The sequence below is a fragment of the Bufo gargarizans genome, chromosome 4 (assembly GCF_014858855.1).
Source record: "Bufo gargarizans isolate SCDJY-AF-19 chromosome 4, ASM1485885v1, whole genome shotgun sequence".
In the NCBI taxonomy this organism is placed as follows: Eukaryota; Metazoa; Chordata; class Amphibia; order Anura; family Bufonidae; genus Bufo; species Bufo gargarizans.
In genome coordinates this window covers 366047158-366060789 of record NC_058083.1, presented here as the reverse complement: position 1 = coordinate 366060789, position 13632 = coordinate 366047158, and the positions used below count along the sequence as shown (strand labels likewise).

General features: G+C 47.5%; 1 protein-coding gene across 2 annotated transcripts in view; it reads left to right on the top strand.

Annotated features, from left to right (window-relative positions):
• The first annotated feature begins 2470 nt into the window (after positions 1 to 2470).
• Positions 2471 to 13632, top strand: part of TULP4 (TUB like protein 4) — a 379716-nt gene continuing 368554 nt past the window's right edge. Inside the window, exons 1-2 of one of the 2 annotated variants that reach the window (XM_044288805.1) lie at positions 2534 to 2568; positions 6954 to 7070. The gene's annotated coding sequence lies outside the window, so the exon portion shown is untranslated. Of the gene's footprint in view, positions 2569 to 6953; positions 7071 to 13632 lie in introns of both variants that reach the window. The other variant, XM_044288804.1, reaches the window with a different exon arrangement.

The following is a 13632-nucleotide window of genomic DNA, read 5'->3' as shown; positions in this document are numbered from 1 at the left end:
TGCAGGCAGGCTAGGATCCTTCCACTAGCCTCCTGGTGGCAACTAGAAGCCTGGACTATCTAGCTGCATGTCGGGAGGAGACCCTCAGCATATCTCTGGCTGGTGCCTTCTCACTTCTGTCTCCACAGACTCCTGACTACAGACCAACCCCTCCCTGCCTGGGCCTGAACATTTATACTAGGGCAGTGGTGGCGAACCTATGGCACGGGTGCCAAAGGCGTCACTCAGGCCCCTCTTTGTGGGCACTCGAACCTTGGAAAAAGTCTATGGTTTATGCTGTAGTATTCAGGTGCTGGCACTTTATGATAAATAAGTGGGTTTTGGGTGGCAGTTTGGGCACTCTGTCTGTAAAAGGTTCACCATCACTGTACTAGGGGCTCCCTATCTCCCTCTAATGTCTAGGATGCTACACTACACCCCAATAGGCCTGTTGTGCATGTCACAGGGGAACAATACATACCAAAATACATTGAAAATACATTAAAATGCATAGTTAAATAGAATGCCACTGTCCCTTAGGAGTAAGAGTAACACGTGACCCAATTGATCCTTGTGTAGTGCCCACCCCCACCTAGTGGGACACTACATAATTTGCCCTCCACATTACGTAATTTTGCCCCCACATTACGTAATTTTGCCCCCAGACTGCCCTCCATTATGTATTTTGCCCCCACTAAGTAATTCTACCCACACACGGCCCTCTATTATGTCATTTGCCCCCCAGTGCCCCCACTAGGTCATTGTGCCCCCCACAGTGCACACTGCCCTCCATTATGTAATTTGCCCCCACTAAGTAATTTTGCCCCCACAGTGCACACTGCCCTCTGTTATATAATTTTCCCCCTACTAAGTAATTTTGCCCCCACAGTGCACACTGCCCTTCATTATATAATTTGCCCCCCACTAAGTCATTTTGCCCCCACAGTGCACACTGCCCTCCATTATGTAATTTGTCCCCTCCCCGACCTTACTTGTTTCGCTGATGATCCTGTACTGTCTAGTCTGTACTTGCCGGCTGGCTGCGCGAGCCTGAGTTCACTAAGTTCAGTGTCTTCGGCACGTGATCCTGCGAGACCCACCTCGAGAGGTCACGGGTTTTGCGGGATTGCGTGCCAAAGTGACTGAACAAACTCATGCCTGCGCAGGCTCGCAGCCGGCAAGTACAGGAAGGATCAGATGTCAGATCAGCGACACAAGTAGGTGGTGACTGGGTGCTAGGTGGTGTTGGGATTCGGAACTTGGGTCCGGCGGTGCGGCCTGTCCCACCTCGCAATGCCACTAATGGGCGGCAGCCAGACTCCAGAGTGCTGGTGCCCCCAGAGTGCGCTCTGCGCGGTGGCCAACTCTGTTTATGGGTGGCGCCAGCCCTGCTGATAAAGGTCTTAAAACCTGGTTTAATAACCTCGTTATCACTGTGCTTGGTTGGCCAGCAAACTCATCTGACCTAAACCCTATAGAGAATCTATGGCAGGCATGTCCAAAGTGCGGCCCTCCAGCTGTTGCAAAACTACAACTCCCAGCATGCCTGGATAGCTTACAGCTATTTGGGCATGCTGGGAGTTGTAGTTTTGCAATAGCTGGAGGGCCGCACTTTGGACATGCCTGAGACACCAGACCCAAAAATGCAGATGAGCTGAAGACCACTATCAAAGCAACCTGGGCTTCCATACCACCTCAGCAGTGCCACAGGCTGATCTCCATACCATGCCACGTTGATGCAGTAATTCATGTAGGAGACCCAAGTATTGAGTGCACATACTGTATATACGGCTCAGTAGGCCGACATTTCTGTATTTAAATTATTTTTTAAATTGTTCTTATATAATATTCTAGTTTTCTGAGAGACTGGCTTGTATTTTCATTAGCTGTAAGCCATATTCATCAACATTAAAATAAATAAACACTTGAAATAGAGTTTCCCTTTTTGAATCAAATTACTTCTAATAATTTATTGAGCTGCACCTGTAAGGGGAGCAGATCTGCTGTTCCTTCACTGTATGGGACACCCTGTATCACTACAGTACCCTTGTTCCTGCTCTTTATTGCACTTTAGTTACTAACTTTATTGGACCTTCGGCACAGGGTGATCCCCATGGATCATTGACATCCCAGAATCCCCCCATTTCAGAACACAGCTTAGTTATAACCAATCACAGAATACATTTTTCTGTGCAGTTTACAATATGAAATCTCAGCTCTCCACGGTTGCCAGGGGTAACAAAGCCTATTTTCCCCCCAATCTTGATATAAATCCCATCATATCTCTTCCTGTGGGATGGTGACTGAGAGGGGAGTGCAGACAGCCCTCCCAACAGCCAGCTAAGGGCCAGCACAGCGTTGGCATCACGTCTCTCTAATTCCAGTCACACACGACCAGAGCTGGCAGAGGAGGAAGCGGGGAAGTGACAGACAGCCTAGAGCAGGGGGCAGGAGTGGGAGCAGAGTCATGTGACACGGATCACGTGTGCTGCGAGCTGAAGGAGGAGGTGAGGGAGGGGGAGGCGGTGGAGAGATAGGCCCTGTATAGAAGACACAAGACAGGCAGAGGAGAACCGCTTGTGCACTGAGGTAAGGTGCAAACATGTCTGTGTCCGTGCCTGACCCTCCCAGTGACTCCTCCGTCCCCGTCGCCTTCCTGCGGGGTAGTAATGGGCTGTCTAGCCGAGCATTGTGTGTGCGTGTTCTGGTGCGGTTAATGGGAGCTCGGCTGGCTGTAGCGCTTTGCTGGCATTACCCGGGGAAGTTGTTGGAGCAGCGGCCTCCTGGGGATTCATTCATCCAGTGCATGGACCTACCTGTGTGTGAGGTATGTACCTGCACCACCATGTCTGCCCCGTGCCAGGGACTAGGGCGTCTTTCTGCAGAGCAGGGGCTGCTGGCACACAATGCAGTGTATGCTGTGCCCTCCAGTCAGGCAGGTACAGTAGAACTGTCATCTGGCTCTGGCAGCGACCCCTGACTGTGCCCTACCTGAGTTCTAGACCTGTGCTCTGTGTATTACTATGTATTGATAAACATTTTAGCACGGCTGGCACTTGACCTTTTTTCTTTGTTCTCGGCTGCTTGTTGCTTTTTGCCATTGTCAATGAGCATTTTTTTTTTCAAGAACAGACAATCCGCTGGCTTTAACGGCTAGTGAAATCTATTGTCCTTTTAAGTACTGCGTAGAAAAGAAAGCTTGTTGCTTCTAACAATATTGCTATACTACAATATATACTGTACACACATTATGTAATCTTACCCATGCACCGGTTACCTGGACTTCGTAAACTCTGTCTGCGCCTTGTGTTCATGTTGTCCTGAATGATGTCATCCATTGTCTTCTGCATCTTGTAGTACCATCATAGTAGACCTGTGAGTCCAGCACAATGCCAGGGACGCTCGGGTAGCATGGTTTTCTGCCGTGTCTGCTTTGCTTGTTTTATTGTACTATATATAACATTTTCACTAGCCAACCTGGTGCACCACCAATGAGGCGAGGCGAGGTGATTGCCTCAGGCAGCATGAGGTAGGGGCAGCGGAAGGGGAATTATCTGTTTCTGCAGTAAAGTATTGGGAAGCTCAGTATGTAGTGCTGTATTAACCTGTATGTAATGTTTTCTAAGTATGACTTAACAGTAGGGGCTGGAGGGAAGGGGTTAGATTAGGAAATTGGCATTGGGGGGTTGGGGCGCCATTTCAGTTTTTGCCTCAGGCAACAGAAAGGCTAGGTGCACCCCTGTGGCCAACCATGTGTGCGTATTCCGCTCCGGGCTCCAAGTGTCCTGTAATGCATTTACCACCAGCCCTTGGGCAGCCTGGAAAGTGACACGTTCATGTTACCCTCTTTTCGATTCAAGGGTGGACAAAATGTAGACTTTGGGCTTCGTTGTGACTTTATTTTATTTCTTTTACCATTAACATCAATGGAAACCAATCTAAAACAAAGGAGTTTTTTTAGGCACATGAGTTACCTCCTGGGATTAGTCCACCTCTGTATTACTAAGGAGTATTCCAGACATAATCCATTTGAAAGGGTGACTCCGGTCCTCGGGACCCACCTACCGGTCAGGATTTGAGAGTATCCCACAGAATGAATACCTGAGGTAAGTCCAGATGCATGGACACTAATTCAATCACCTGCTCAATACTAAGGAAATCCTGAAAACATGACAGGTAGGTGGGTCCCGAGGACCGGAGTTGAGAAAGCTAGGGCTGCTCGGTGACATGTCACACAAGCTAATTTAATGGTGATGCAATGACTGTGACACAAATCCATCCAAGTCATTATTATTATTTTTTTGCAACTGTCACATCGTAGTAGCAGCATGCCGCCTTGTGACACCATTGAAATACATTACATGAAATGTCCCATGATCTCTGTCAGTGTCATATTAATTATGCAAGTCATTTGTACCTGAAGAAGGGGTATATCCCCGAAACACGTTGTACCGCTTGCTCAATAAAGAACCCTGCATCCCAATTGAACCATCGGGTGGTTTTTGCGCCGTGGGACACCTTTCCTCGCTGATCTACTGGCTTTCTGAGGGATTCCAGGTAGGGCTGAAACAATTACTCGATTTAATCGAGTAATTCGACACAAAATAATCCTCGAGGCAAATTTTTTGCATCAAGCATTCGTTTGTGTCATGTGACCATGGAGCGGGAGTGAAGCGCTTGCTTTTGCTCACCGCTCCCTGGTCACCCGCCGGCCCGCAAAGCGCTGTACTGTATCCTGACACATCGTCAGGTCATAGTGCACGTAAGCGCGCACTATGACCCGACGCTGTGTGCTGAGTGGCTGGCAGCGGAGGAGGCGGGGCGCGAGTGGCGGTACAGATTAGAACTGCTGGTTATCGGCGGAAGGCTGGTAAGTGGCTGCATGTGTGGAGGGGCATGTGTGATTAGTGCTCACCATGTGTGTCCCAGCACAGAGAACCCCTATGATAACACGTTTACCACCGTACTCCTGTAGTCTGTTCCCACAGAGGAGCAGACTACCAGAGTACACTGTATGCCGGAAACCCGCCGGATCCCATTGTAGTGAACAGGAGATGTGAATCTAGCCTTACTCACTCTCACAATCTCCCCACCTCTGCTGTTCTGATGCATCGGTCCCATCTGGTCCCTAGTCCCAGCTCAACAAACAGGAAATTCCCACTAAGGCAATCACTGGCTAAGGCGGTCGACGGTTGCGTCGCTGTGTGTCAAGCCAGAACCAGGAAGTGGAGAGCAGCGGGCACCAGAACAGCAGTGTCTGGGAATTGGTGAAGGCGAGCAATGCTTATTTTTCATTTCTAGCCTATGGTATTCTGGACCTTTTTTTTTTTCTCCACCTTTTTTTTTCTCCACCTTATTTCTTAGGTTTATAGATACTGTATGCCTCTTATGTAGCAACACAACTTCACACTGCTAGACACCAAAGCATACAATTTGTAACAGACCACCGCTTATCATGTGCTTTTTTAATTTTGTTTTCTTCTCATGTGACAGTGGGAATGTTGGGTGGAGCATGGACTTGTAGTTAGAGCTGTGTCACCTGTGCCGGAATGGCCAGAGGATGATAGGGGTAGTAGTGCTCACTGGTCTTGTTTAGAGGGGCTGATGATTGGCAGCATAGGGTGTTAGGCTGAGTTCACACGGGCGAGATTTCCGCGCGGGTGCAATGCGGTAGGTGAACGTATTGCACCCGCACTGAATCCGGCACCATTCATTTCTATGGGGCTGTGCACATGAGCGATTTTTTTCACGCATCACTTCTGCAATGCTTTAAAATCGCAGCATGCTCTATATTCTGCGTTTGTAACGCAGGACAGGCCCCATAGAAATGAATGGGGCTGAGTGAAAATCGCAAGCAAGTGCGGATGCGGTGCGATTTTCACTCATGGTTGCTAGGTGACAGTCTATTCACTGTATTATTTTCTCTTATAACATGGTTATAAGGGAAAATAATAGCATTCTGAATACAGAATGCTTAGTACAAGGGCAATTGAGGGTTAAAAAAATAAAAAATAAATTAACTCACCTTGTCCTCTTCATCGCGCAGTTCCCGGTCTCTTCTGATGAGCTGTCGGCTAAAGGACCTTTGGTGACGTCAGATCACATGCTCCAATCACATGGTACATCACCACGGTGATGTACCATGTGATTGGAGCATGTGATCTGACGTCACCAAAGGTCCTTTAGCCGACAGCTCATCAGAAGAGACCGGGAACTGCGCGATGAAGAGGACAAGGTGAGTTAATTTATTTTTTATTTTTTTAACCCTAAATTGCCCTTGTACTAAGCATTCTGTATTCAGAATGCTATTATTTTCCCTTATAACCATGTTATAAGGGAAAATAATACAATCTACACTACAACTAACCCAAACCTGAACTTCTGTGAAGAAGTTCGGGTCTGGGTACCACAGTCGGTTTTTTATCACGCGAGTGCAAAACACATTGCACCCGCGTGATAAACACTGAACATCGGAACGCAATCGCAGTCAAAACTGACTGCAATTGCGTACCCAATCGCGCGGGTTTGCCGCAATACACCGGGACGCATCCGGACCTAATCCGGACACGCCCGTGTGAACTCAGCCTTAGAGCACTCCCTGTCGTCAGTGGCTGGTTCAGCGTGGTTTTGGTTTTGTTTCCTTTTTAGTTTCTGATGTGGGTATATCCCTGCACTGTGACATCACCGTGCGCACTATCCCTGCACTGTGACATCACCGTGCGCACTATCCCTGCACTGTGACATCACCGTGCGCACTATCCCTGCAGAGCTGATGGCACAAGGGGAGAGAGCTGATGGCACTGGGGGAGAACGAAGGGCGTTGGGGACTGATGGCAGGGGGTCTGGTGAGTTTTTATAAAGGAAAACAGTCTATTAATTCATTTTTTCTTATTAGAATACTCGTTTAATCGTAAAAAATAATCGATAGAATACTCAATTTCTAAAATAATCATTTACTGCAGCCCTAATTCCAGGTATCCCTGACCAGAAGTACTTGCATCCCGGGCTGCATACCATCTGTTTTAAGGGGCTCTCCTTAACCCAGCATCTGCCTACACTAGAGTTGTCTACGTCTAGCACAATTTTGTAAGGTGAGCCTCCATTTTTGGAGATACTATTCCTTTTGCTTATCAGACGTTATTACCCTATGGCAGTGATGGTGAACCTTTTAGAGACCGAGTGCCCAAACTGCAACCAAATACCCACTTATTTATCGCAAAGTGCCAGCACGGCAATTTAACCTGAATACCAATATAGTATATCTTCCATGTACTTTATCATTTAGCTATAATAGCTTAATAGCCTACATTCAGTGCGCTGCCTGTGCTGTTCATAGTGTGTCCTGTGCTGATGAATGGCAGGAAAAGTCTAAAGCATATTGGTACACCATAGACTTTTTCCAAGGCGCAGGTGCCCACAGAGAGGGCTCTGAGTGCCGCCTCTGGCACCCGTGCCATAGGTTCGCCATCACTGCCCTATGGTGAGCCATTTTTTGTTCTACAGCTGAACAAAGCCTGTTATAACCAGTGTCATATTAATGGCCCCTCCAGAGAGAAGGCAGTCAGTATTCTGAGCTGGTTTACAGTGACTTATATACTGATAACCTATCCTCAGGATAGGTCATCATTATCTGATCAATGGGGGTCTGACACGTGGGACCCCTGTGGATCATCCCTTTTAGTGGACATTGGTGCTCGCAGTGACACAGCTTTTCCTAGTCCAGTGGCTAAATGTTTATCGGACACATGGCCTAGGCGCAGCTCAGACCCATAGAAGTGAATGGGGCGCGATACCAAGCACCACTGCTATACAATGTACGGAGCTCACAGGAGCGCCAGTGCCTTTTCAAACAGCTGATCATTGGGGTCCCAGGTGTCAGACCCCCACCAGAGGACAGGTCATCAGTATTTAAGTCCCGGAAAACCCTTTTAATAATGAGATCATTTCAAGGTTTCAGCATAGTTTCAAATTATTTAGCAGCCCAGAATTTTGTGTCTGGGTCCAGCTGAGTTGATAAAAGAGCTGGCGTCACAGCCAGAAAATTAGATAGAAAGTATTTTTTTGGACAGACTGGACATAAATTGTGGAGATCTGCAGCGGACGCTGTCGCTCTGATTTTGTAATTTAAAATAGTGCAGTATTCCAGACAATCTGCTAATGTGTATGATGCTTTTTTTTTTTTCTTCTTACAAAGTCTCATATTCCACTAACTTGTGACAAAAAATAAAAACTTCCATGAACTCACTATGCCCATCACGAAATACCTTGGGGTGTTTTCTTTCCAAAATGGGGTCACTTGTGGGGTAGTTATACTGCCTTGGCATTTTAGGGGCCCTAATGCGTGAGAAGTAGTTTGAAATCCAAATGTGTAAAAAATGCCCTGTGACATCCTAAAGGTGCTCTTTAGAATTTGTGCCCCTTTGCCCACCTAGGCTGCAAAAAAAGTGTCACCTGTGGTATCGCTGCTCTCAGAAGAAGTAGGGCAACGTGTTTTGGGGTGTATTTTTACATATACCCATGAGAAATATCTCTCTAAAAGTCAACTTTTCACATATAATTTTTATTTTATTTTTTATACAAAGTTGTCATTTTAGAGAGATATATTTCGCTCACCCAGCATGGGTATATGTAAAAAGACACCTCAAAACACATTGCCCAACTTCTTCTGAGTACGGCGATACCACATGTGAAACTTTTTTGCAGCCTAGATGCGCAAAGGGGCACAAATTCCTTTTAGGAGGGCATTTTTAGACATTTTGGATTCCAGACTTCTTCTCACGCTTTAGGGCCCTAAAATGCCAGGGCAGTATAAATACCCCATTTTGGAAAGAAGACACCCTAAGGTATTTCGTGATGGGCATAGTGAGTTCATGGAAGTTTTCATTTTTTGTCACAAGTTAGAGGAATATGAGAGTTTGTAAGAGGGGGGGGGGAAACATCATTTTCCGCTAACTTGTGACAAAAAATAAAAACTTCTATGAACTCACTATGCCCATCAATGAATACCTTAGGGTGTCTTCTTTCCAAAATGGAGTCATTTGTGGGGTGTTTGTACTATGAATACTAATCCCGTAGGACAGAGGGATAAAACTTAACATTTAATTTTTGGTCAATCTAAAATTATAGACACCAGAGGAGGAGCCTCTATACAAAACAAAATTTAACAAGACAGCCCAGCGGGCAAAATGGTACATATAAAGACAGTGTGACCAGAGGTTTGGAAAAAGCAGGAATGTTCTCACCCGGTTGTGGATCAGAATGTCTCATGAGGAAGACTGGAGGTGGAAACGGTCCCTTGATGCTTCTCGTTCACACAAAAAGGATAGGTGTGCCCCTTCGGATTGGGTGGGTAACGGGGTGGTTAGCCCTAGGCAACCCTAAGAAGGGGGGCAGGGGCTAGTATGCCCTACCTATCTACACGGGGACTTACCCCGCAAGGAGCGTCCCCGTCCGGATACCTGTCCCTGTGGGGACAGAAACCCTAGTAGTCCCTAAAAAAATGCTCCCTACGTGTCACGTTTCAGTTCGTCACAGAAAATCATCAGGGGAGATCAATGGTACACACAGGGCTATGGATTGGGCCCGTGCGACCAGAGAGACAGAGTAGTACGAAAAAAAGGGTTTTTAAAGTGGGTCAGAGGCCTGAAAACATGTGTAGCCAGTCAGGCTAAAACACACAGGGCATGACCGCATTAAAGAATATGTTAATCAATATAGATGCACCAGTGGGTGCCAGCTATAGGGTAACACTAGGCCACAGGATGGTTAATCCAAGGGCAGGCTGTCAGGTGTTTGTACTACCCTGGCATTTGAGGGTCTCCGCAATCATTACATGTATGGCCAGCATTAGGAGTTTCTGCTATTCTCCTTATATTGAGCATACAGGTAATGAGATATTTTTATTTTTTTTCCATTCAGCCTCTGGGCTGAAAGAAAAAATGAACGGCACAGATTTCTTCATTCGCATCGATCAATGTGGATGAAAAAATCTCTGCCCAAAAAAAAAAGAGGGGAAAGGCGTCTGCCAGGACATAGGAGCTCCGCCCAACATCCATACCCACTCAGCTCGTATGCCCTGGCAAACCCGATTTCTCCAGTCACATCAATCGATGTGGATGAATAAATCATTGCCCGTTTTTTTTTTTATATACAAAGTGTTTGCCAAAGCATATGAACACCTCCCCTCAGCTCATAAGCCTCGGCAAACATATCTTTTTTTTTACTGCAGAGGAGAAATCTCGTCTTGCAGTGCCGCATACACCGACTTTTGTGTAGTCTGACAGCAGCGCAATGCTTGTCAGAATGCACATCAGTGGTGCAGCTGGTTCATCGGTTGGTCCACCTAGAAGGTGAAAAAAACAGGCTGCAACGCAATAAATTTATTAACATGAACTTTATAATAACATTTGAACAGAACATTAACTTTTTTTTTTTTTTTTTTTTACCATTTATAGGACAAACCTCTCCTTCCCCATGGGACAATGTGCAAAGCGCAAATCGCCCAGAGATGTGGCGAAGTACATTATGCACTTTGTCCCAGGTGAAAGGAGAGGTTTGCAGCAGCTGTGAGTGAAATGGCCCTAAGAGCCCTGTGTGCCTGTCCTGTGAGATGCAATCCCTATGCTAATAGTGTACCTGTGTGTGGTACTTCTGGAAACACTCCCCTAAGCATAGGGCAGGGTGGTCAGGGCAGTCAGGACAGAAATAGCGGGTGTCACACCTTATTCCACTCCTGCTACAGACACAACATTTTTTTCGGGGTGGCGGTCGTTTTGAGGTACCAGCAACGACACTGGGGAAATGTCGCTCGTGTAAACGGCTCACTACACTGGTGGTTGGGGCCACAGAACCTCCTGAATACAGGAGGTTCTCGATGATCTCTTCCTGAAATTTGAGGAAGGATCGTGTTCTCCCAGCCTTACTGTAGAGAACAAAACTATTATACAGAGCCAATTGAATTAAATATACAGACACCTTCTTATACCAGCGTCTGGTTCTGTGGGAAAGTAAATAGGGAGCCAACATCTGGTCATTGAAATCCACCCCTCCCATGAGCAAATTATAGTCGTGGACTAAGAGGGGCTTTTCAATGACTCCGGTTGCTCGTTCAATTTGGATTGTCGTGTCTGCGTGAATGGAGGAGAGCATGTAAACGTCACGCTTGTCTCTCCATTTCACCGCGAGCGGTTCTTCATTACACAAGGCAGCCCTCTTCCCCCCCCCCCCCTTGCAAGACGGGTGGTAACGCGCCGTTTGGGGGAAGCCCCGGCGACTAGGTTGCTCGGTGCCACAGCAGCCAATCTGTTCTAAAAACAAATGCCTGAAGAGGGGCACACTTGTGTAGAAATTGTCCACATAAAGATGGTACCCCTTGCCAAATAAGGGTGACACCAAGTCCCAGACTGTATTCCCACTGCTCCCCAGGTAGTCAGGGCAACCGACCGGCTCCAGGGTCTGATCTTTTCCCTCAGACATGAAATTTGTGGGTATAGCCTGTGGCCCTTTCACAGAGCTTATACAATTTGACCCCATACTGGGCGCGCTTGCTTTGGATGTATTGTTTGAAGCCAAGGTGCCCGGTAAAATGTATTAGGGACTCGTCTACGCAGATGTTTTGCTCTGGGGTATACAAATCTGCAAATTTCTGGTTGAAGTGGTCTATGAGGGGCCGAATTTTGTGGAGCCGGTCAAAAGCTGGGTGGCCTCTGGGACGGGAGTGTCACTACCAGAGCTTTGAGACGTTCTCACAGCTCTGTTTCTCCACCCCTGTGATGATGTCACTACTAGAGCTTGGAGGAGTTTCCTCTGCCCTGTTTCTCCACCCCTGTGATGAGGTCTTTACTCTGTTTCCTTCCTTCCAGCTGTCCCTCCTGTGTTTGATTTCGTTGCCTTTAAATCACCCCTCCTCCTTTGTAGAGGTGCGGATTATACTTTTCATTTGAGCTGTATCTCTCGCTTGAGTATCTTCACCTGTGTGATATCTTTTCACTGGATCTGTGTTCGGCTGAAGCAAGTACTTCGGATATTGTCTGCTGACTTTGGATCTGTTTTCACTGCAGCTGCAGCACCTCCAGTTAAGTGTACATTCATTTGTGATTTTCTGTTTGCTGGATCCCAGGTGACCCTGACTCCCTCCGTGTCTAGTGTAGGGAGCCGGTGGTCGTGTCCCCTCACTATTGTAGGGTGTTCAGGTGTTATATAGTTGAGGTTCGAGGATATGCGATCATCCACCATTGGGGTGTTCGCATAGGCTGAGCAGCTTAGCGAGCGCTTTTAGGGTCTGACAGGGGTCACCCTTTATCCTCCCTAGTTTGGGTCCGATCAGTTGCTTTTCACTGTGTAGGCTCTTGTTGCTCGCTTACAGCCGTGACAGGGAGGTGGTGTTGTCGCTAAAGTGCAGGAAACGCGGGATGGCCTCAAAACGTGCCCTTGGCATGTGATGAATTGGGTTCGTGGACCAATATGACCGCAATTCATGCTTTTTGGTTAGACCCATGTTGAGGAGAAGGCCCAAAAAAGATTAAATTTTGGAAACTTGGACTGGTTTCCACCGGAAAGGCTGGGCATAATAGCTTCCCGGCTTGGCGGTTATAAATTGTGTGGCATACCGGTTTGTTTCGGCCATGACTATGTCCAAGAGCTCCGCAGTCAAGAACAGCTCAAAAGATCCCAGGGCCGAACCGATCTGAGCCGTCTCAACACGAACTCCAGACTGGGCGGTGAAAGGGGGAACTACAGGTGCGGCTGAAGTTGGGGACTGCCAATCAGGATTTGCCAGCACCTCAGGGATTCTAGATGGTCTACGGGCCTGTCTGTGCGGTGGCTGCGACGAGGTAACTACTGGACGTGTCACCGTACCAGCTTCAACTGCCCTTCTGGTGCTCGCCACTTCACCAGGTTGTACGGCAGTGCTGGTACTAGGTCCAGGGAGGGCTGCGCTGCTGGTGTATGCCTCACCACGTAATCCAACAGCGACAGCCCCACTCTGCTGCCCTTGAAGCGGATCCTGCGCAACCGGTGGTCTAGCGACACAGGGCCGGGTACGCCTGGTGCTATCGGTCACCTCAACCTCCTCGTCCGAACTTTGAGTCAGACTGCCACTGCTTTCTACAGGTTCATATTCTGACCCGCTAGATTCGTCAGATGAGGGTTCCCATTCCTCATCCGACTGGGTCAGAAGCCTGTAGGCCTCTTCAGAAGAATACCCCCTGTTTGACATTTGGGCAACTAAATTTAGGGGTATTCCCTGAGACTACCCAAGAAAAAAAGCAAGCCTGTCTTACAAATGGGAGGCTAGCGAAGTACCGGAGGCCGCTGCGGTTGATAAAAAATATCAAAGCTGATTTTTTTTTTTATCGCCACAGCGCGTGTAAAGTGAGTGTGCAGTGATCAAAAAAAAATATTTTTGGGTCACTGGGGCAGGTGTGGGTGAACGCACGTGTGGGCGACCGATCAGGCCTGATCGGGCAAACACTGCGTTTTGGGTGGAGGGCGAACTAAGGTGACACTAATACAATTATACATCTGACTGTGATCAGTTTTGATCACTTACAGATACTATAAAAGTACAAATGCTGATTAGCGATACGCTAATCTGTGAATAAGGGACTGCGGTGCGGTGGGCCGGGCGCTAACTGATCCCTAAACTACCTA